A 22,659-nucleotide genomic window follows, 5' to 3' on the forward strand; every position below is an offset into this window, starting at 1 on the left:
CCATGGTCATTAACTGAGTGGAAGTGAGAACTAAAAGAAGATTAAAGCTGTGTGGGAGCAACTTGAGGCCAGGTTCTCCATGACCCTTACAGAGAAGAGCAACAACATTCAAAAAAAACCCCAGAGCATCTCCTTTCTATTCTGTGTGGTTTGCATGAAAGCATTCATTCAAGACTCAGGTTTGCTCAGGAACTGCACCCCCCACCCTCATGTCCTTGGCTTTTGGAGCAGCATTGAGGACAGAGAGCAGGTAGCAGCCACTAGTGTTGTGGAAAAGCAACTGTTGTCTTTTTGACCATTAGAAGCTTATAGTTGCTCTATAAGATGTCACCCAGGCCTCATTTTGGCAAGAAATTGTTCCCCAGCTTCCAAGTTCCACGTTGTGTCTAACAGGCGTCAGACTTCAGGTCTGGCTGATTGCCTCTGTGTGTGAAAACCCAGTCCACCCAGAAGCCCTGACAGCTGCAGGCGGCTTGAGGCTATGTGACTGTAGGGACTACTTGGGGATGTTTGTTTGTTTTGCTTTGCATTGATTTTAAAAAGTCTTGGAAGTCTTTAAAAGTCTCCTGGAAAGATAAATATTCACAACATGTTGAGTCAGTATCTGTTTCATTATGTAATAAACCAATAAGAAATCAGTGGAGTTTTGAGAATTATGTTTTTTTTTCTGATAATTTCTAAACTTCTGAGAGCAACATAAGTGTCTGAGAAATGTGTCATATTGAGACAGAATACCAGATAAATTAGTTCATGCCCTGGTTTGACAGTGGCAGAGAAAAATTCCCTTCTTTCTCTATTTGTTCTGAATGGGAGAAGTCACCTTTTAGAATGAAAAGCAAGTCCATGGCATTCAAATCTTCCTTGCTCTCCCACTGCTAATGGAGTGTCAGCATTATTTGATAGTTATGTGAGCCTTGACTTATTGAGAACAATTTTACCAAGCAAGTAATAGTAATAACTCTGTGGTCATTACCATCTTTTAAATGAAAAACTGACTCTCTGCACAGAGATAGATTTTTCTGAGGATAAAACCGGGAAAGCCTGAATGCAGAAGATAAATAAATGAAGCAAGATGCAAATAAATCTTTGTTCGCTGCTGGGGATAATGTTCTCCTAGTTGTGGAGTTCAATGTGAACACAGCATCAATATATGCCTATGGGCTTCTGAAAATAGATGATTTGATGTAGTGTTGAAGCAGGCTTCCTTCTTTTCTTTTGGAGCTATTTCGAGCCATGAGTGGTTGAGATTGGGGAAGAGAAAAGGAATACTTCACCCAGCTGATACCCATTTTTAATTTCAATCTAATAAGTAATTGAGAAAAGGAAATTTTTCTCTGAAAAGAGTGCTTAGAACATTTTCCCGTAGGAGCAGTTTTTCTTCAGGGGAAATCTTCAAAACAGAATAATTTCTGCGTAGCCCAGTAAATACAAGCCTGGTGCATGTGACCAGCCATCCTAATTGCTTCCTTTTTTTATCTGTTGTTGTTTTTTGCTTATGAGCTTATGTGGCAATCCAGCCTTACTTCCTTTACATCTGTTTGATTTCTTATGTTTATTTCCCAGCTTCCAGCGGATGGTGCTTGGTCAGCCTGGTATTCTGCTCCTGCTGTGTAGAATTTAAATGAGGCTACAGCCTTTTGGTTAACACTTCTACAGCAGTGGGCTGAATATACAGGCATTTTGGTGAAATGTAGTGACTTGTGGTATTCAGGACACCAGCATCCATAAACACTGCTCTTTGCTGTTTCCCATCTTGGAAGAAATCTCTTTATCTTGTTCACATTTGGCTGCCCAATGGGATCATAAAGCTTTTGATTCCAATCTTTATTTCATCTATTTTTTTCTTTAACTTTTTAAATGTCACTTTACAATTCCTGAGATAAGTGCAGAGTAGTTCTGTGTCAGTGTAAACTCAGTGAGAGCTCTATCAGCTGTTTGATACCAGCTTCAGTTGTCTTTCTCAGTGTTGATTTAAGCATCTTTTCTGTTACAGTCAACCTCCTTTATCCTGGAAAAATGTTCAGAGTGCAATAGTGTCAAGGTGCATCAAAGTAGAAAATATCAAATTAGACAAAAATGATCAGAGAGTCATTATAAAAAATGTGCAAAGTACACACTAGATAAATTGAATTATCTATAGCCAAAATGTTGCAAGCAGATATCTTCCTACATAATGAAAAGCAAAGTGGAAAGAAAATAATGCTTGCATAGTTGCTCAGTGCTTTTCACAGCACTTCGAACTAGAGACATTTGAAGACTGCTTCCGTGTCCTTTAGGTCAAGGTTAGGTTGTCTTGTGGAGTCCTTCACTCTATATGATTCCTACAAAATAACAAAATATAGTGCCATCTAATGGCTTTACAATAGAATAATAATTAGTCAGTACATCGTAGATCAGCAAAATTGTTCCAGCAAAGTTCACTGGTTTTGAGATTAGTAGTAATCACTGCCATTCAGAGATGATGATGAACCTTTTTTAGGCCCCTTAAGGGGCATAGCAAGGATTAGCGCCTTAAAGTACAGGATTTCATCTAATTTCACTAAGCAGAAATGCTAAAAAACTAGCTGGGATTACACTACAGCTCAGTAGTAGCCATATGTTCTCTTTTGGCTCTAAAAGGGGCTTTATCCCCATTTGAAATATTCCTGTCAATCCTTTGCAGTAAAGCACTAGCCCATAACAACTCTTTCTTGAAAAAAACAGAGAGCCTGCCTTCTTCCTTTCCTCTAATGATAGTCCATGTCCTGTCTGTTGTGAAGCTCATCTAGGAAACAACATGTTTCAGTCTCTTGAAAAGTAGCTGTCTTTGTTATCCTCAAAATGCAGGTGAGGTGATCCTCAGCTATCACTGCACACATCAGAAGTCTATGACTACCTTTGCTTTCTGCATAAAATTCCCTACATGCTTTTAATCCTGCTTTTGGCTTTGCCCAGAAGCACCTCATCTTAGGCAGTGCCAGTCAGGTTAGTGTCCAGATTGCAACTAAGCCCTAGTATGGCCCAGATATCATGTGCTCCTCTTATACCTCGGAGGCGATTGGAGTAGTATATGTGCTCCACATAAGGGTCTATAGCTGTTGCTTTCTGTAGGATGCACCTACCTTTCCTCTTTGTCTTTTATGCTCAGAAGCTGACCGCTCACCCAAGCAACGGGAGCCTTGGGTTTGCTTTCCTATTAAATGCAATTTGCTTTTTCTGAATAGTGACTGGAAGAAGATCTTTTATTAAAGCTGCTCTGTTTCTTATAGATTAAAGAAATACTCAAAGAATTAGAACGGGAATGAGCATGAAAACCTGTCTTGTCTAGAGGTGAGATATTGATGCAAGAGAGGAAAGGTCTGGGTTCCACACTCTAAGCATTCTCTTGCTGTGTTTTATTTGATGATGTATGAGTGTGACAAGACACCTTGCTTTCTACATCTCCTTTTCCACTGAACAGAACTCTGTGACCCCACAGCAGCTCGAAACCATATATGCAGAGACTAGAGTTTTTATAGAATCTACAGGGTGGTGATCCACAAAAATGTTCAGTTTTCTTGCAAAGATTAGCCTACTATCCAAATACCATATGGTCAAGCCTGCAGTCAAGCTACAGGTTCAGTCTCTCTGGGCTTTCAAGGATCAGAAGTCATAAATTAATTCTAATTTTACTTGATTTATCTAGATAACTGATTCCTAAACAGTGACATAAATATTAACCTCTTCAGATGATGATTGATCAGTGTTCAGACGTTAAGGAAAATGGAAGGTAATATACATGAGAGCAGAACTTTTACTACTCTAACATGTCTCATCTTACTAAATACCTAGAGTATATTTGGAAGACTGAGCAATTTTGCTGAAATTTAGTCTGTGAATATTGGCATAACATGCAATCTAACCCCATTTTACTCCTGTTTAGACTTTCCACTGTTTTGTTCTCAAGTGTATCCAAGCTAACCCTAAGTCAGCAAAGCTGAACTACTATGCTAAAGAAGGGCTGAAACAAAACCCCTCTTTTTAACTTGAAATTTAAGGTAGTAATTAAACTTGGTAAGCAAGGAGAAAGAGTATTAGCCAACCTGCAGCACTCCAGGCTGGTCACATTCTGATTCACTTGTCAATATTAAGTTTTCTGGGGCTGACTCTCATATCGTTTACACCAGCGTAATTCAATTTCTGCACAGTTTCTCCTGAGGTATACAAATACCTGTGAGAGGGGAGGGAATGATGCCTCTAATGTAGACTCCAGAAGGATTTGGTGAGCTATATTTTTGTTCTTGAGTTCTGCTTGTGGAGGTAGCATCTCAGCCTCCCTTTGCCTCATGGGTCAAGTTATTTTATTTGTCAGGTTACTTTATCTTTTGCTTAAATACAGGCCTTTCCTTTAAATTCATGATGTGTGATGAACACTTCCATCACCATTGCCACATATACACTGTTTTACCTACTGTAAACCCAACTTTCTTTTGCAGTATTTCATTTCATCCCACTAGTCTGAGGGCTGTTACTAATTTTTCTCCCAAATCTAATATTAACTATTTTGGGCACAATTCAGTGTATTTGATGAAGAATTGAGATCATTTGCTAGGGTCATGAAATACCATTACAACCACTAATCTTCCCAATATGTTTGTTTTCTTCTCACACATTTAACGCCTTTTTTTTTTTTTTTTTTTGCTAACATATATGCTAAAATAACTGATTTGGTACAACAGTAATTCTCCCATACCTCACTCCAAACATGTTTTCTGCTTCCTTGACCTTCCAAAGCACAGTCAGTGCTCCCATCCTACTCAGACAGAGAATAATACAGGCCTGATAATGCAGTCTTCCTATTAGTCCTGGAATTTTCATCCTTACAAGTTCTGTGCTGCTTGTTGAGGTGGCTAGTTTGTTAATTCGATTAGATTTTATGATCTCTTAACATAGTGAAACTCACAGCATAAAGACAAAATTACTCACCATGAGGGGGGTCTAACATTGGAACAGGTTGCCTGGAGAGGCTGTGGAGCCTCCATCTCTGAAGATCTTCAAACTTAACTAAGCAAGTCCCCAGCTGCCTGATCTTACTGCACTGCGGACCCTGCTTGGAGCAGGGCTAAAGGGACTCCAGAGACCCCTTCCAAGCTAAGTTATTCCATGACCCTATGATAAGGTTGCTCTACAGTTGGTACAAATTGCTGACACAAATTATTATATTTTTAATGATTATAATTGACAAGAAGCTGACATTAATTATTGCTTTTATTTTTATTATTTTTATTTTGTAGCAGGATTGTGGCTTATCCAGGGCACCTGCACAGGGTACTAAATGGACATAAGGCAGCTCTTCCCCACTGGCATGACTTAGCTTTTTCTCTTTACAGGATCAGGTGAATGGTGCTAGACAGCTAATATTGCTTTACTTAATTTTTGCAGAGAACTTGCTTCTAACCTAAAATCACGCAGACTTTTGTGTGGCTGATCATCTCCATACACAGAACAATAATCCTGCTGCAATATGGGACAATACTGTGAATGACTTCTTAATTTATGTTTTTAATGAGTGATTTTGAATTTGAAAACACTACTACTGCCTAAGAACATTATTTTTCTGTATGAAAATAAGAATATAATGAATGACACGCTCTCTTTTTTAAAGTGGCTAGTGCTAAAATATTCAGTTGTGATGAGGGATTCTTTTGTGTCTTCTACAGAAAGATTTAAAGATTTTATGGTAATTGGAACTGCACAGGCTACATCTCAAAAATAATGAGCTATATTGCTCTCAGTTTTCTCCCATCAGTAATGGATTTTGTTTTTGAGAAGGTATGCTTGCAAATTATTTCAAATTTGGGAGAAATAAAAATTTGTCTCAGAGGATAAGCTTGTATCTCACAGCAGCAAGGGAGAGGAGATAAGTGTTTATCTTCTGATTGTTTAGTATAATTAGCTTTAGGCAGGTGAGCTTTCAGAATAGTACTCCCTGAAAAGAATTTTCTATTAAGGTTGGCTGTGGAAAGTTACACAAATTAGAGTATGAAACAAAAAGCACATATATAGGCAGCCTCCAGGATTGATGCAAGCTATAATTCAGCTCCACTCCTGTGATAGAAATAATATATTTACATGACACTGTGTAAGGGAAGGGTAGGTGTTCACAAACAGATGTAAAACTGAATTATTTCCTCCTCTGTCCTGAAGGCTACCTATTTCAATTTATATTAAAACTGAATGTGGTTCAATAACTGCCCAGTCTCTTAAAGCTTGGGTAACATATAGCTGCTGGCATTCCAAACACTGCCTCAGATGTCACAGCACTCATTAATTATCATTTACCGGTTTTCAGGCGAATAAAGTTTGAACTTCATGCTCTTTAATGAACTTCCTTGGGACCTGATTTGAGAAAATGAGCTAATTCCTGGACAAAACTTATCTATTAGCTGCTCCTCCATCCTTTTGCCTCCACTAGTTGCTCACAAATACAGGGCTTTTGGTCATTATCCCATATAAATCCAGAAAATCACCTAGAACAGTTACTATACTTCTTACGCCCCTGAAGAATGTTAAATTGTTGCCATAACTTTTCTCATAATTTTAGCCTCAAGTTGATTAAATATGCAATTATTATAAAAGCTTACCTCCTCTGTTTGTGACGACAAGTAGATGAATAGCTGTACGAGGATGTTAGTGTATGATGCAGGTGGAAATGCACCTGCTATGTCCACATGTCCCAAGCTCCTAGAGACAAGAGGTGGATCTGGTGGTACAGCTTCTCCCTGGCAGACATTTGATATCAGGGCTTGGAAAAGTAGTATAGTTCCCATGCTGGAGTTCCTTGTATGTGATCAGCTTTAGCTCAGGTCACCAGCTCTTTCAACCAATCCGTGGTCCAGGACAAAAATCTCTCATAACTTATCCTGACTGGGTACAAATCCACAGGGTAGGTACGCATGCCGCTAGGTGTCCAGTGGGTGCTGCTGCTTCCTCATGGCATGGTTGTACAAGTGGGTTGTGGAGAATTCCTATGGAAGAAATTTATCTGTATAAAAAAACCTAGATTTCTCTGGTTGAAGAGAGAGAAAACAATATTTGTGCAACTCCCTGGAGCTGTGGAAGCCGATGATCACAGTTCTGAATGGGGCTGCTGCAAAGATGATTTTTAACGGTTGCAGAAAGTATATGGCAGAATGACTTCATACAGCAATTAACTGATTTCCATCAACAACAAATATATCTTCTAAGCAAGGAAATATATTTTAAGTCAAAATTAGCACTTGTAAGTCCATGACATGTAGGCGTGGCACAGAACCTGATTCCTCTCTGCCCCCAAATCATAGACACATAGATGAGTGTCCCTCCAAAAGAAAGAAAACTACCTAAGAAATATGGTGAATACAGTTAATCCAGGAAAATATTAACAATTTTTCGTTCACAGCATACATTCCTGGAAGTATCTGAGTTAATCGAGCCTTTTGTAACAAAGCCCTGAGTTAGCTGGAGTGCTGAGGTGAAGCTCTCACAGCTTTTCATGAAGCAAGGAGGGCCTTAGACACAGCAAAATGTATCTGTCTTAAAAGTGGCCTTTCAAGAGAACACAAAATACAAACCTGAATAAAATAACTCCTTTAAGTAAAAAAAGAAAAACATAAAAACCCACAACTCGGACAATACCTGGGTGAGACAGATCAAATGAACAGGTCTGAGAGTAAATTTAATCTGCCACACTACAGTGTCACTCGGGAAATTACTTCTTTATGGTCCTGCTCTGTAATGTGGAAATGTTGAGCTGAACCAACTCCTCCCAGTGTTCTCTGGTTTCCTTGGAGGGGGGGTGGAGGGGAACTCTGTTTTCTGTCACATTTGGGGCTAGGCTATCGCAAACAAAGCCTCTTCGCTCACGAGCATCCCAATGTACAAGCAGGGCTACTGACTAGCTTCATGGATTTCTTACTCCATTGCCCCATGCTACATAAAGAACATTGCTTTTAACTCTGAATGCTCACATGTTTCAAGAGATCTGGCCCTCCCTTTCCTCCAGAGGCTTCTGCCTGTCCTGAGGTGCAGAGGCCATCACAAGACATAACGGCAACCCAGCCACAAAATCAGATATGTACTACTTACACAGCACACTGCATCCAAACAAACAAGTTTTACAGTCCTGACCAGTATCCTAAATGCAATATTCATGGTAATAAATTTATCATGTGCTCAAAAGTATTTGGTTGAGCTCCAGGGCCAATGCTTTCAAGGAGCCTGCTGGTGCTGGGACACTCCCCGCAGGCTGTGCTTGCTGCTGGCGGGGCAAGCAGGAAGGTTGCAGCAGAGGCTGATGTATAACTCACTCAGCCAGGCAGCTCAGCAACCATTTGGGGTCAGTACTTCTGGAGGTTTTCGGGCTGAAAACCTGCAAAGGGGGGGGGGGGGGCAGGGGGACCTTAATGGGCACAAGGAAAATTAAGAACTACCTCATTTAACTGCCCTCCTCAGGATTACACTATTTTGAACTTTTTCCCTTACATTAATACAGATACTTTTTTTGTCTAGTATTAATAAGTGTGATTAACACAATATCCTTTTCCTGACTCTGCAGTGCTTTGTGTAAGCAAGCGTGACTTCATTTTCTGTTAACTCATATATACATGTGACCTTTTTCTTCTGCAGTATACGTTCACAGCCTTTTTACCTTCTGTCTTATTCAGTTGTTATTTGCCCACGTTCTGCTCACTGCTGACTCTGCTAGCTTATACCTCCTTAACTGTCCGTCCAGTATTATCCCCTCAGACTGTCCAAACAGGAAGAATCTAGGATCTAGGAAATAGCCTTACAGTGTATGCTTCAGAGGAAAAGATGAGGTTGTTCCCATCCCTTCCCATCCCTTCAGGGATCTTTCCTGAAGGGATTTTAAGGTAAAGAATTCCCTCTAATCCCTATCTACTTTATCATTTCTGGTAGCCACACGTTCCTTTAATACCTCCTCTACCATGTGTCCCGATCCAATATTGGGGGGGTTTGTTACGAACCCAAGGATGAGATTAAGACGCTAAAACCGGTCAAATATCATACAACCTTTTAACTTTATTTTCCACAGAGTGGGGAGAAAAGGTGGGGAAAGGCGAAGGGGAGGAGAGAGAGAAAAAGAGAGAGAGAGAGAGAGAGAGAGAGAGAGAAAGGGATATCACCACCCGTGGATCCAGCGGCGTCCCGTTGGTCCTCTTCACCCTGGGTGTAAATTTTAGCGATGCGCGTGCAGTAATTACAACTCGAGCAGGGTCCGACCCTAGGTTCCCGCTGAAAAGTTCGGAGCCAAATCAAGGCAAATTAAATAAATAAATTGTAATGACACGCGTGCAGTAGTTACAGCTCGAGTTGGGTGCCTCCAAAGAGGGACCCCGAACAAAGAAATCCCTGGGCAATTATACTTTCCAATCTAAGCTCTCCGCCCTTCACGCAGTAGTTTGGACCAATAGTAATATTTAGGTCTGGGGTCTCCTGCTCCTTATTGGGTCCCTAGGTAGGTTGTTTACTGTTGCGGTTTCTGCTGACAGATGCGTTTTCATTCTTCGGGTCCTGCCCTTATCTCTCAAGGCCCTGGCAAATTATTACTTCCCCAGCAGTGATAGTAGGTGTTATTTCCCAAGGTCCAGACAAAGGGAATATGATCTGGACCCCGAGATAGCCCAGACTCCCCAGTCAGCATTGTTTCCGCAGCGAGAGGAGGCCCTGCTCCCCAGGGTCCCGGCGCCCGAGCAGGCCTCACTTCAAAGCCTTGACATCCTCCCTCCCGGAGCGTGAAGCATGGGAATGCGAACTGCTGGTAACCCCCTTGTCTTTCCTGCCTGCACCAGCTCTGGGGCCCTTTCTCACTGAACTAGGGAGTGCGGCCTAAGGCTTCAGCAAATTTAGCTACTCATGCTAAGCAAGTTTTATAGAAGTTGTGCTAAGCAGCAGTAATTTACAGTCCAGGTCCCAAAGTCTCTGCCCGATCGTGGTCTGGTTCAGCGCAGGCTCGGTGTGTCCTGAATGGTCGCAGGGAGACCATTTCGGGGGTCGCAGCAGCTCAGTCAGTCCTGTTCCCGCCGGGAACAGATGGCTTGTTCGGGGTTTTGGTTTGCTTGCACCTTACGTACCAAGAAATGTTTAAGGCAAAAGTTCACTCATCTGTCCGCCACACCATGGCACTTTGGTACTTTCACTTTTTCTACTTTCACTGCTTCCTCCGGCCCCCAAAGGATTAGCAGTTCTCCTACTTTTTGCGCAATTATTGAGAATTCTGTTAAAAAAAAATTGTCACCTCCAGTCTGGATGTATATATACAAATGTATATATCCACTCCAGGCTTTACCCATGAGGGCACAAGACACTAGGACTAATGCTGTAGGTAAGTGCCATAATTAGAGGAGAGTCCACAGGCAAAGTGATTGCCTGTAGCTTTTTATGTTTTACAGTCTGAGAGGCCATGATTCTGCAGTGAACTCTGTATTAGACCCATCCTGGAGAAATCCCCAACATGTCAGTGGGGTTATCTGTGAACACACAGGTTTCTTGCAAGTACAGGAATAAGTTTACCACAGGATACCCAGCTCGTTCATGTCTTATGATCTGAAGTTTTCACTCTTGGAGGGTTTGTTTTGAGCTATCTCAGAAAGGAAGAGGAGCTGCAGTAATTGATGGCTGCTGCGATAATAACTTCTAGAAAAACTCTGTGCTCAAGGGGGCCATACTGCAAGTAAGGTCCTTGGGCAGCAGCATGGTGAAATCTTCTCCATCGTGAGACCTGGAACACTGAAGAACAAATCCCCTACAAATCCATCTGTACAAACATCTTTATCCCATGACTTAAAGGACTAGACACCCGCCTGGATCATGTGAACCAAAGTGTTGCATTCAGGAAGTTGAGAGCTCTACATGTGGAGCTGGGCAAATATTTACAGATCTTCCCATATTTAAGGTTAATGTGTAGCCATGTGAACTATTTGTTTTAATATTTCAGGTAGTGGAACAGCAAAAAGTAGTTCCCACATTGCTAGATAATTTTGTACGCAGTGAAATGATTCAGTGATTCTTTTATCATAAGAGATGCAAGTTAATGCATTCCAGACAGAAAAAAACCCTCTTTTGAACTAAAACTTTAAAAGTGCAATTATAAGAGATTTTACCGATAAAAACACGAAGAAAAAAAGAATAAGAGCTGACCCGCAGGCCAGAAATCGAAGAGAAAGCACGAACACAAAATGATGTTGATGTAACAATAGCAATTGATTTCAGATATAGAGAATAACAAAAGAAAGGGAAAAAAAGAAAGATAGAAAAGAGACTGCAGGGTTTTTTTCATTTTATTTTATTTTCTATGCTATTGAAAGCAGAATCATTACAACAGATTACTTCTGCCAAGAAAAACAGACTGGACCATGAGAACTTACTTTATTTATTTTTAAATTCAGTATTTAAATGTTTTACTTGTTTGTGATGTGTTTTTATTTCTTCCTAAGGTTTTCGTGAGTGTTCTTTCTCTAAGTATACTATTAGCTAGCCCCTAGGAAGCTCTTGTTATTTCTTAACTAGTCCCTGCTGGTATCCCCTCTAACAAATTAGATGTAAAGATGATTACGTGCTTTATGTTTTCCAAGTACATAGTGGAAAAAAAGATGGGCAAATGTTTACTCATGTGAACTTTTATCTTCCCCAGCTCTTTTGTTTACTCTTTTTGAAAAATAAAGAAGCTAGGTAGCTACAGCCTGCTGTAGCTGAAGTCAGTCAGCTTTTCTCATTCAGAAGTCTTACTTAGTAAGGAAATCTTTCCATAGTGTTAGAAAAATAGAGTTCTCCACTTGTCCTTATGAAATAAGAAGAGTACAGTTTCACAGACACATCTTCAAGGGCAGTCCTTGTAATTGCAGGCAGATAAAACAATAATATTGGTCTTAAAGTCTCCTGTTTTCCTAAGACATGCTGTAGTTGTTGCTTTTGGTCTTCTACTAAGGGCCAAAGGTTTGTTGTTTGCTGTTGGGGAGTATGATGTCACTTGATGTGTGCAGGGACATGTGCACTCTCCTTGGCTAAAAAGAATAATCTAAAAATAGGTAAGTTTTCAGTTCTCAAATGCTAAAGTTTGTTTTCCAGAAATATCTAGAAAGGGTTGGATCTGCACACAGAAGGATATGCACAAGGAATTAACATGCTATTAAAACTTCTTTCATCATGAATATTAATATTATTCTCAAGACAGAAGTGATGTAAGACTTGTAGTATGGGAAATATGCCAAACCGTTCATACACTGAAATGTTTAATCCTTATTTAAATCAAAAAACTCAGTATAAATTTTATTCTGGAGCTGTTATTTTGTTTTTAGAATACATTTCAGAACACTCTCTCCATTTTAAATTTTTCATGAACTTTCCCAGAACAAGAGTACTCAAGGTGAGTTCAGCTGTCGATGCTTGGAACCAGTCAAATATTTTTCCTTCAGTATGCTTTTCTCTAAAGTACACCCAGCATAAGACAAAGGGCTCCGCATACCGAAATGATATGATATTTGCCAGAGGCCTCTTCCCATGTGATCTCCATTACACCACACCTCCCACAGGTGTGGATACAGGAAAGCTCATAGAGCTGAGTTTTCAGTTACCTCTCTTCTCCCTGAATGATAATTTCGCATAAGGCTGCTCTTGGAAATAACCATCTTTTCAAATGTGATGTTTCCCCCAAAATAAGTTCTATTGCTAGTTTTGTATTTATAGTATGTGTAGTGAGTGACCGCTGCAGTAGATAGTGAAGCAATAATCTTACCAGGAAACATAAGAGGATCCCATGAGCTTCACAAAATGTCTAAATATGTCTCCACATTTTGGCAAGTTACATTAATGTAGTGTGAAGCATTCTGAGCCATTATACTAAAATTTGTTTGTGTATTTTTCCCCAAGAAAAATGAAAGGCTGCTATAAAGAATATGAATTGTGATGGCTGCAGTGCAGAAGAATAAGGGGAAAGCTATTACCACGCCCCTCCACTCCCCCAAGTCTTCTTGAGGAAGATTGAACCTGTCAGCCTCTGGACCCAGAGGGACATTGGATGGACAGACTCAACAACAGAGAAAAGAGGTAGATACTACAAAATTATGTACAAGAATTATTAATTAGGTTTTTCTGTATTAATTAGACAATTTGGACTATTAGACTGTTAAAAGATTAATTAGACTACATATATATGCTGTGTTCCCTTTGCCCATAATAACATTTTGAATGTAACATTTTGGCAGCCCTTCTCCAGTCCCACTCCAGCTGCAGCTGTTTTTTTCTGGTTGTCTCAGCCCTAACCTGAGGCAGCGCCTTGGACCTTTCCACTAGGTAAAACTTCCTCCAGGAATAACCCTTTTTTGTAGTCTTCCTCCAAGCCCATTCTAACTGCAGGTCTGGACTTCCTTTTTCGTTCAGCTTTAACCCTAACCCTAGGCTGAGCCAAAGGCCAAAGGGCTCTGCTCCATGAAGAGACTCAAGATTCCTCAGAGGAGAACTCTGTCAGCAGCCATAAGTTTGATTTGGAAGATATGAATTAGCTAAATGTACAACAGGAGCTGATACTCCAGTTTTTGTCTAAGGAATATTTAGACTCTGTACAGAGCAGGGTCCTTACAACTAGTGTTTTACCCATCTTAAATCACATTTGAATTTGAAAGATTGAAGATTGTCAAGATTTACATAATTTCCTTCTCCACCCTTTTATACAGCTCCTTCTATGTTCTGGTGAGTTTTGTGCTTCCTTCCCTTGTCTTCTGAAAAATGGCTCCCGGTACCTCCATTTTGCTTTTTGGTTCCCAGTTATAGAAATAGTTACCATACTAAGAACTCATGATATATATGCAATAGCTACAGCCATTTTTCCCTAAAAAATGCATTTAAATGTATGAAGAATTATATATAAATGTTCCTTAAAGGTTTCCTGCAGATTTACATTGACATAATACTGCATTTGCATTGATGAGAGAAAGGTAGTTGTGAAGCAGGTACAAGCATTTCCCTTTCAGAAATTCTTTCAAAATTATATTTTTGTTTATAAATAAATATGAGAATCTGCTGGTCCTAATCCTACACAAGAGAAAGAAAGCAACGGACAGACAGGAGACAGGATCTCTAATGTGCATGTGACTGCAGATGTTAGAAGGTTTGTAGCCCAGGGGATATAGCATTAAAAAAAATGTCAGTCAGATCTATATATGCAGGGGAGCAGAGGCATCACTGGGGAAGGCAGATGGTCCAAGAGCTGCTCAGACTAAATTGCTACATGCATTTTCTGTTAAAGGGCTTAATCTGCTCTGGAAGAGGCAAGTCATTCCTCCTGAGGGAGAGTCAATGCTACTCTTAAAGAGTGTGTTTATGAGGAATTGGTTTGAACAAGCATTAGAAGAAGAGCGAACCATTCAAGGGCTTAGGGTTTTTGGGTTTTTTTGTTTTTTAATACAGTCATCCTTCAACTTTCCCTACTAAAGGAAAATGGCAGTGAAGGGGAAACAGGGAGAGGCAATTGAGAAGATGTTCTTTTTGCAGACATGTTTCTGTCCTCTCATGCTGATCACCATGCTCTCTTGTTTCTTCATCTTCCCTTAAGTTGTCTCAGAAACATGACATTCTCTGCATCAGCTCAACTGGTGGGCGCCTTGCATCACAAGAAAAAGCAAGGTTGTGGTACAAGGTTTTTGCTGATGTAGTACCCTACTGGCTCGGTTGCTTTGAGGGCAAGACCCTGCTACAAGGCATATAATCTGTAGCTTTTACGCTGCAGAGAAACTACTCGTATTTATTCATTTTTTTTTATGAGCACACTGCCAGACAGATCTACTAGAGTGCAGGAGAAAGGCCACCGTTTTATTCTACAAATGTCTGAAAGCAATGGAACATGAGGAAGTGAGGTGAGCAAAGGTGACAATCTTCTGAAATTGTCAGAGACTTGATGAATATGATTGCACTCAAGGAGAGAGGACGTTAACCTCTTGGAGACTCTACTCCCTACTCCCTAGGGCAGAGTATGAGTGATTTTGCTCCAGAATGGCCACAGGGTGCCTGGTTAATGCAGGGTGAGCACTTCTGAAGAGGCTGGGCATTGATCAGGAAGCTGCGCGTGAGCTATTTTCTGTTTATCAGGATGCAAGTGGAATTTAGTGAGATTTTATGGAGCCTGGTCAAAACCAACGAATGGCACACAGCACATGGGAGGCTTTCTCATTTGAGGATCGCGAAGTGCTTCTAATAACTCAACTATCTGATTGCTATTTTGAAGGAAGCAGTTGAGTCTGTGTTACAAGTAGATGAAGTGGGGCACAGGTTTGTGCAAGAACACATGGTTAATGGCATTTGTGGCACACACAGATAAAGTGAGACATGATTCTTGCTCTACTAGGTATTTTGAAAATAAGTGACTGAGTTAAAGCCTAGACTTCCGTTCAGAGGGAGGAAGTTTCCTATATAAATTCCTTATAACCAAACAGGAATATTGATTTTGTTTTAAGATACTGCAGGGAACTGCTTTAAAATAGAAAATATCCATTGCTATAACCAAGCTAATTATGGTTTTACAATTATTCTTATGTTAACAGCTGAAAGGGATTAGATTACAGATATTTTAATTTATACAAATATTTGATTCCATTATTAAAAGTGAGTAATGTTTTTGTATTTAATGGGACTGTTTTACTTACTATATACAATTACAGATACAGAAAATAAACGGCAGTGATTATGCCTGAAGCCATTAACCGCTCTGTAAGAATTAGTTCCTTCAGGGTTTTGCATCCAGTGAGGTACAGAATGGGACAGCTATGTTATCCTGTGGGCAGGACTTCATGCAATGTGCACAGTGGGAAAATTAAAAAAATTGTGAGGGTGATAGTATGAGCCCAGCTGTAAACAATTCTAAAGAGTCTGTATCGTTGCCAAACACATTAAAGAAATATTACCCCAAGTTTGGCTCACAATGTTAAGATGAAGCAGTAAATCTAGGACTAGTAGAAAGGGTTATATATTTAGAATAAATAAATAATAATTTAAAAATACTTACAAAAACATTTTCTTGGAGGTGGACAGGCAATATAAGAACACTCACTGATAAAAGCTAGAATTGCCAAATCTGTTTCATGTTTAATCATGGACATGAGAAGCAGTGACAAAAAGTAAGTACTTACATTTTTCTTACGCCTCTCAGTTCTTCGTGTCTCATCCACAAACCATTTTCATCTGTATCTTTCTTAAAGACATTTCATAAAGCATACAAGAGAAGAAGCTGGAAAAGTAAAAAAGCCATCTGAATCATTCTTCTGGATAAATGTGGGAATTTTGTCTTTTACAGTTTGTGACTTGTTAGTACCTTATAATTCTTTTCAAGCATATGCACTTCACACAGTTATTGGGGAACTTCTTCTGTGGATAATTCTTGTTCCCATGCTTATTTGTAAGCAACTGATTAGAAGTATTCATTACTGAAAGAGAACTGTAGTCAAGGTTGCTTGTTTGAACAAAGAAGTAAATTTCCATTCTTGTCTGGAGCAGCAATATTCTTAAAGTAATTCTCTTCAGCAAAAATACTTATATAGTAAATACTTTCAAGTTGAAAATCCAATAGCTACACTTGCTTTCAGAAAGTTAACAGCCTGAAAGAAAATACATATCTGTTTCAGTGGTTACTTGGATACTCAGACTAATATCGTATATATTAAGAAGCTATTTTTGTGTTATATAGTGATGGAATCAGGATCCATATTACAGCTCTTAACAGTGAAATGCATAGTGAAGCCAGATTATTTCTATTTATGCAATGCAGTATTTCAGATAGGAAATATTTTCTGTTAGGTTCATCAATAAGGTCATTGAGATTTAAACCAGATACGACAGGCAGAAAAAACTCTTATCAAGAGGACGGTATACAAACTAACTTAAACACAAACCTTTAGAGCTGTAACAGAGAATAACAGAAATAATTGCTTCACTCAGTAATAGTGTCTGACACAAGATACCTAAAAACACAGAGAATAATTGAATTGATTTACAAGCTTGTTGAGGAAAAGTTTATTTCCTGTAGAACACAGGAGATCAATCTTTGAAAGATTCATTTGAGGAATAAAAATTATTCCATTGTTGTGATTTCAGATTCAAACTAATATTTCTTCAAATATCAAGAAGAAAATCATCCTTTTGTGACAGATGGTGTATTTTCAAAGCAGCACATTGAAGTACTGAATGAATAATTAAAAAATAGAAATATAGTAATAAATCTGCTTTATTGTCACTGTTGTAGATGTTACATTGCAAAAAAAAAAATGATCTACTGATCTTTTCTGTGATGTCTTACAGAAAAAAGGTAGCAATAAAACAAAAATTCATGTATTCTGCCACTCAGGTTCAAGACATAGATGACATACACTTCACATTAATGCTAGGTTGATACTAAAATAAAGCCTGTTTAACAGGAAAATGAAATGCAGACCTTGAGTAGCATAAGGATCACTTTTAATAAAAATATAATTAAAAAATAGCATTAGTTTTCATGGTCTGTCTTTACAATCCATTCACAATGCATTTGAATATGCATTCCTAATTTTTGAATGTCATGTACTACAAAATTATTTATCCTGTTCTGCTGACATGCTGAAACATTGATTTTAGTTGGCCCAGGTTTTTGACGTCAGGAACCTATGGTAGGCAGAGCATCATCAAACTGGAACTGTCCACAAACTAGCCACTGTTCCGAGGCAGCATTTTTGAGGGCTATTGTCTATACGGATATTCAACTATTTTTATATCTTCAAATAAAACTGCTGAAAAACAGGTAATTTTTGCTACAGCTATATATGAGACACATAGAAACCTTATCTTCTCTTTATATTTTGTTGAACAGCCAAAGAAGTGGTGGAGGCCCCTCAGTTTCCCTCAGCTTCAGGAACGCTGAGAAACAGTCAGGGAAACAGAAGAGCGTGCTCTGACTGTAACCGTCAGCAACCCCTCCCAAAGGGGAAAGAGGCATCACATCACCTTTTTTCCCCAAGGTGTCTGTGTGTAAGTGCAGTGGAACTTGATACTTTGCTAAGTTTGTTCCTGTCTAGTCAGGCTAAAGTTATTTCAGAAAGAAAAATAAATAAATAAAGGAGCAGAGTTAACATTATGAGAAATAAATGCTTTATTTTTAGCAATAATGTGTCTTGCAAAAGGGAAGTATTCAGACTCATGATATGAGGAAAGGTCCCAAGAACCAATTTCTTTATCACATCATTTATACCATATTTAGAAAACGAAGAATATTTCAAGCAGATAAACTTCTTGATTACACTGTTTAAGATACTGGGTTATCTTTACTGGCTCCATAACTCATTTTAGTCAAAATATATTAACCCTTGTGATAGGATTATATAGTATAAAATGTATAATATATAGCATTCTATTATGATATTGTAATTCAATTTCTCATTGACTAGCAAGCATCCCAAGCTTTCCAATGTAACAACAGGAGCAACAGAATAATGTCTTTATTTTCCTTATTAACTAATGGAAAGTTTGCTCGCTTTCTGGGTAAGAGGATAACTTTCATGCATCAGAATTCCTGCAGCTCATTTGCTTCAACCCAGCAAAGAGCAGGTATGAAATGTATAAGCCTGGCTGGTGGAAGTGAGTGAGAATTTGGTGGAGCGGGTCAGAAGAAATGAGCAGGGTTTTTAGGCAATGTGGAAACAAAGGTGCTTGTGATCAAAACTTCATGGAGCGGGCAAAAAAACCCCTGTCTGATTTGTTACTCTGATGTAATGTGAACAGCAGGACTGAGAATGGTGAGAGAATTAAAACTGTTGTGTTTTGCTATCACTGTATCCTCATATTCAGGCTTGAAATAAAGCCCTGCTCTATTTAAAGGTGGAAGGAAAAAAGATGTGTGAACAAAGTGGTGAGAAAATAATCATATTAAAATGGTGGCTTAAAACTCTTTCAAGGAATATTATCAGAATGTAGGCATCTATAAAATGCTGACACCATTTTCTTTTGATGCTTTCAATGAAAAAAAAAGTATGACGTCTAATTTCTAAAAGATCTTGATTTCAAACATTTAAAAAAAGAAAACTGGCAATTCTGTGATCAAAAAGGTTGTACAGAACACATAGGATTTCCAAAGAGTTAGCTCATTATATTTAGAGACAAAATGTAGTCATTTAAAGCTTAATCCAATATCTGGTTTTCATTTAGCATGAATCTCAGTACTGTTCAGAAGCCAAACTGTGGCAATTATAAAACATTAATGCTTGAAATTAACAGCAATTTCATTGTCCTCCTTTCTTCTTCCCACTTTCCCCTTTTCTGCAGTTATCAGAAGTACTTCAGCAAATTTTAATTTGATGATAAATTTCCTTTAAAAACTTTAAAACATTGAACTGTGTTGTAATAAGGCTGTGACCATTTTGTGTGCTCTCAGGCAAGAGCACTTAAAGTAAGGCCAACACAAAGCATTTTAGTGTCAAAATGGTTTTGGAAGCAGAACAATGAACATTTTGGGACTGGGACATGTTTACATTGATTAGAACATCAAAAGAAGAAACTTTGAACTAAAGAATTGCAAAAGGAGATGTGATTAAATGAGTCTTTTTAAAAAGAAAAAGGTCTTTTTATATAAATCTCAGTAACTAAGAATGGTGTCATTACTTGCAATATAATTCTTTGCTAAATTATTTATATATTCCATGTCGATAACTGACAATCCATGCAAACAAAACCAAAGCAACTAGTAAACTGCTAATTAACTGTAATCACTCTAGATTTTACTCTGTAAGAGAGCTTTGTACTTTCAGCTGCCATAGAGCTGCAGGAAAAAAGAGGATGCTTAGCACTGTAGCAATCATCACTTTCCCATGCTGTTAACAGAACCTGGGAGAGGGAGGGGGAAGCCTGTGAGAAAACAGTGCAGAAGGTATTGAGTCAATATTGTATTCTGTGGTATTACACAACGTGTGCACATTTTTAGAATAAATAATAATTTTCCCAACAGGAAAAAAAGTTGCTGAAGTAACATCATCAACAGTCACTGCAGGGAACCCACAGCCTCTGATCTTGTTTCTTTTTGCTATATTTTTCTACTTTGTTATTGAGATTTCTTTTCATGGCCTTACCAAAAATTAGATCTACCCTGGTTACTCTCCTAGTATTCACCAAACTTAATCAACCCACAGTTCTGCTTTCTGAATACTGATTTTGTTCTCTGATGTCTTCTGAGGTGGAGCTGGATCTGCTTTCTATGGCTCAGCCTACCCACTGATACGCGTGAGTTGATTTGAGTCATGAGAATGACTTTGCTAAAGTTTGTCTCCTGATAAAGTCCAATTTCCGTTTGATTTGGGGGACAGGGCGAGGGGGAGGGAGAGGAAGGAGAAGTTTAGGTGACTGAAAATAACAAACACCTTAAAGAGAAGCATCTTAAAGAAAGAACAGAAATAAGTAGTGATGCAGCAGCTAGGTACCTTTCTTTACTGACTTTACTCTGATCCTTCCTTTTCCTGTCTCCTCCACTTATTTTTCCTAGTATTACAGGATTCTTTCCTACCTACACACGTCCCATTCCAGAAGAAGTGCAGTTCCCACATATTCTGTGTGGGAATGTGAGAGCCTTCATTCGTCTCTTCCCCACGAGGTCCAGCAGGAACCTGGCTGAAAGGTTTCAAATATTCCCATGCAATGACTGGTGACCATTCAGGGAGAATGCTGAAAAAAGGTATTTCTAGCATCTGAGGAAAGAACAGAGCTAGAATATAGGAATAGGAGGCCCGAGTGCTGTCATGGTCTGGCAGAGTTTGGATGCAGCATCCCATGGTAGCAGCTACTCTCAGAACAGCTACTGAAATCTAGTAGAAAAGTCAGCAGAATTTTCTACTCAGATGATTACCTAAAACATGAACAACATTGTCCATTTTGTTTTAATCACCTCAGATATTTTCTTTTGCCATTTGTTCATGCCATTTCACATATTCAGGTGCAATAAATATAATACTTATACTGATTCACGTTTAGCACTGTCAAAAATGTTGCAGAACACTTTCTGTTTAGCTGTGACAATTACCTACTATGTATGCACTCTGAATACCCTGCCTTTTGACATAAGATCATTGACAGAAATAGCCTGAAAGCCCACATTCCCACTGACATGTCAGCTGAAATCAAAACACATTAAAAGACGATTACTCTGTTCTTTTCCCTGTTCCTCCCTGAGATGAGGAAAAAAACACTGACTTTTTAGAAGTGTTTTGAACACAGCTAAAATATCAAGGTGACAGGCAAGTGTGTGAAAATCTGTATCAATCTGTATCAGTCATCTCTAAGTTTGTTCAACGTAGTCCAGAACGAATCACAGTGGTTACACCAGAATCCCATAAAGAGCCGTGGAAGAATCAAATACTTGTAAACTGTTATCATTTGTGTTTGATTCTCCCTATTGTAAATATTAACCCTTCCGAATGAGTTTCTTTTCTTAAGGTACATAATAGCTAAGAAAAAGAAATCAGATAGATTGATCTAATAGTGCTTCTTATGCACAATTCTAGCCAAAGCTCTGGGAATTCAAAGTGAAAAAGTTCTGTGAAATTTGTTGTGAGGCACAGAGTCCAGGTAGTAAGGACAGAAGAGGCTAATTTGGTACAGAAGAGAGAGAGCAAGACCTGGGAGAACTTTTGTCTATCCAGTCCAGGGAATGGATATCTAATTTTCAACTTCTCCTAGCTTGTTTTATTCTTGTGAAGTCTGTCTACCCAAAGGACTTGTAGTAAAGTTTATTTCCAAAATCTAGGTTTGAATGAACTCACAATCTGGAAGTAAGGATTCCCTTCAAAAAGAAGATTTACTTGTTACAAGACTTACAGAAGAAACAGAAAATAACACTTTGAGCCCCTCAAAGACAGGCAGGTGCAATCATCTGCCATGAGGCAGCTATCAGAGGATAAACTTGCACTCTGTGATATTATCTTACCTCCTCCCTGCTGCAGCCACAGATTTAAATGCAGTATCCACTTGATAGCTAACTCTTGATGACTGCTTGACCTAGAGCTCCTGAGACGTGTGTTCCCATTTCACACAAATGCACAGATATGACTTATGATTTCTGACAATTTAAATGGCTAAATTGTACCTGTCAGGGAGCAGCAAAAGCAGGATGCTTTGCAAGGGAAGGTGAGCTGGGATCCACCAGCAACAACAAGGCAGACAGGAGCAGTGTCCTCACTGACAAGAGATGCAGTCCCTGAACAACCGAACAAGAGCCAGTGACACCAGGGCCAGTGACAGTGCCCAGGGTCAGCCAGAGTCCAGTGACTGCTAAACATATCCGTAGTGATGAGGCAGGCCTGAGGTCAAGCCAGGAAGTCAAATTAGTTTGGCAGGGTCAGTGATGTACTTGGCCTGGCACTGCACACTGACAGCACAGCTCAGGCAAGAACCAAGCGCGAGGGCCTGAGCTGAAATGCAGCTACCAAATGAAGGGGGGTGACCCCTTTGAGGCTCCTCTCTGCTCTTTCTCACACAGCTCTTCTCTGAGCAGTCTGATCCAAGGTCACATAGCTGCACCGTGTCAGAGCTGGCCTCCAGCGCCAGCTGCCAGACCCCTAGGAGCGGGAGGAGATGTCTTGAGTCTGTTGTGCACTGAGGGCCCTGACAGCCCCTCAGTAGTCTGGCATATGAAGATCTAAATTG

At 39.3% G+C, this 22,659-nt stretch overlaps 1 long non-coding RNA gene across 1 annotated transcript in view; it reads left to right on the forward strand.

Annotated features, from left to right (window-relative positions):
• The window catches only part of LOC135328394 (uncharacterized), a 43,857-nt gene extending 25,693 nt beyond the window's left edge, over positions 1 to 18,164 (forward strand). Inside the window, exons 2-3 of the long non-coding RNA XR_010389226.1 lie at positions 12,886 to 13,062; positions 17,846 to 18,164. This is a non-coding gene — a long non-coding RNA (uncharacterized LOC135328394). The remainder of the gene's footprint in view (positions 1 to 12,885; positions 13,063 to 17,845) is intronic.
• The last annotated feature ends 4,495 nt before the right edge of the window (positions 18,165 to 22,659 follow it).

This window comes from Dromaius novaehollandiae, chromosome 4 (assembly GCF_036370855.1).
Source record: "Dromaius novaehollandiae isolate bDroNov1 chromosome 4, bDroNov1.hap1, whole genome shotgun sequence".
In the NCBI taxonomy this organism is placed as follows: Eukaryota; Metazoa; Chordata; class Aves; order Casuariiformes; family Dromaiidae; genus Dromaius; species Dromaius novaehollandiae.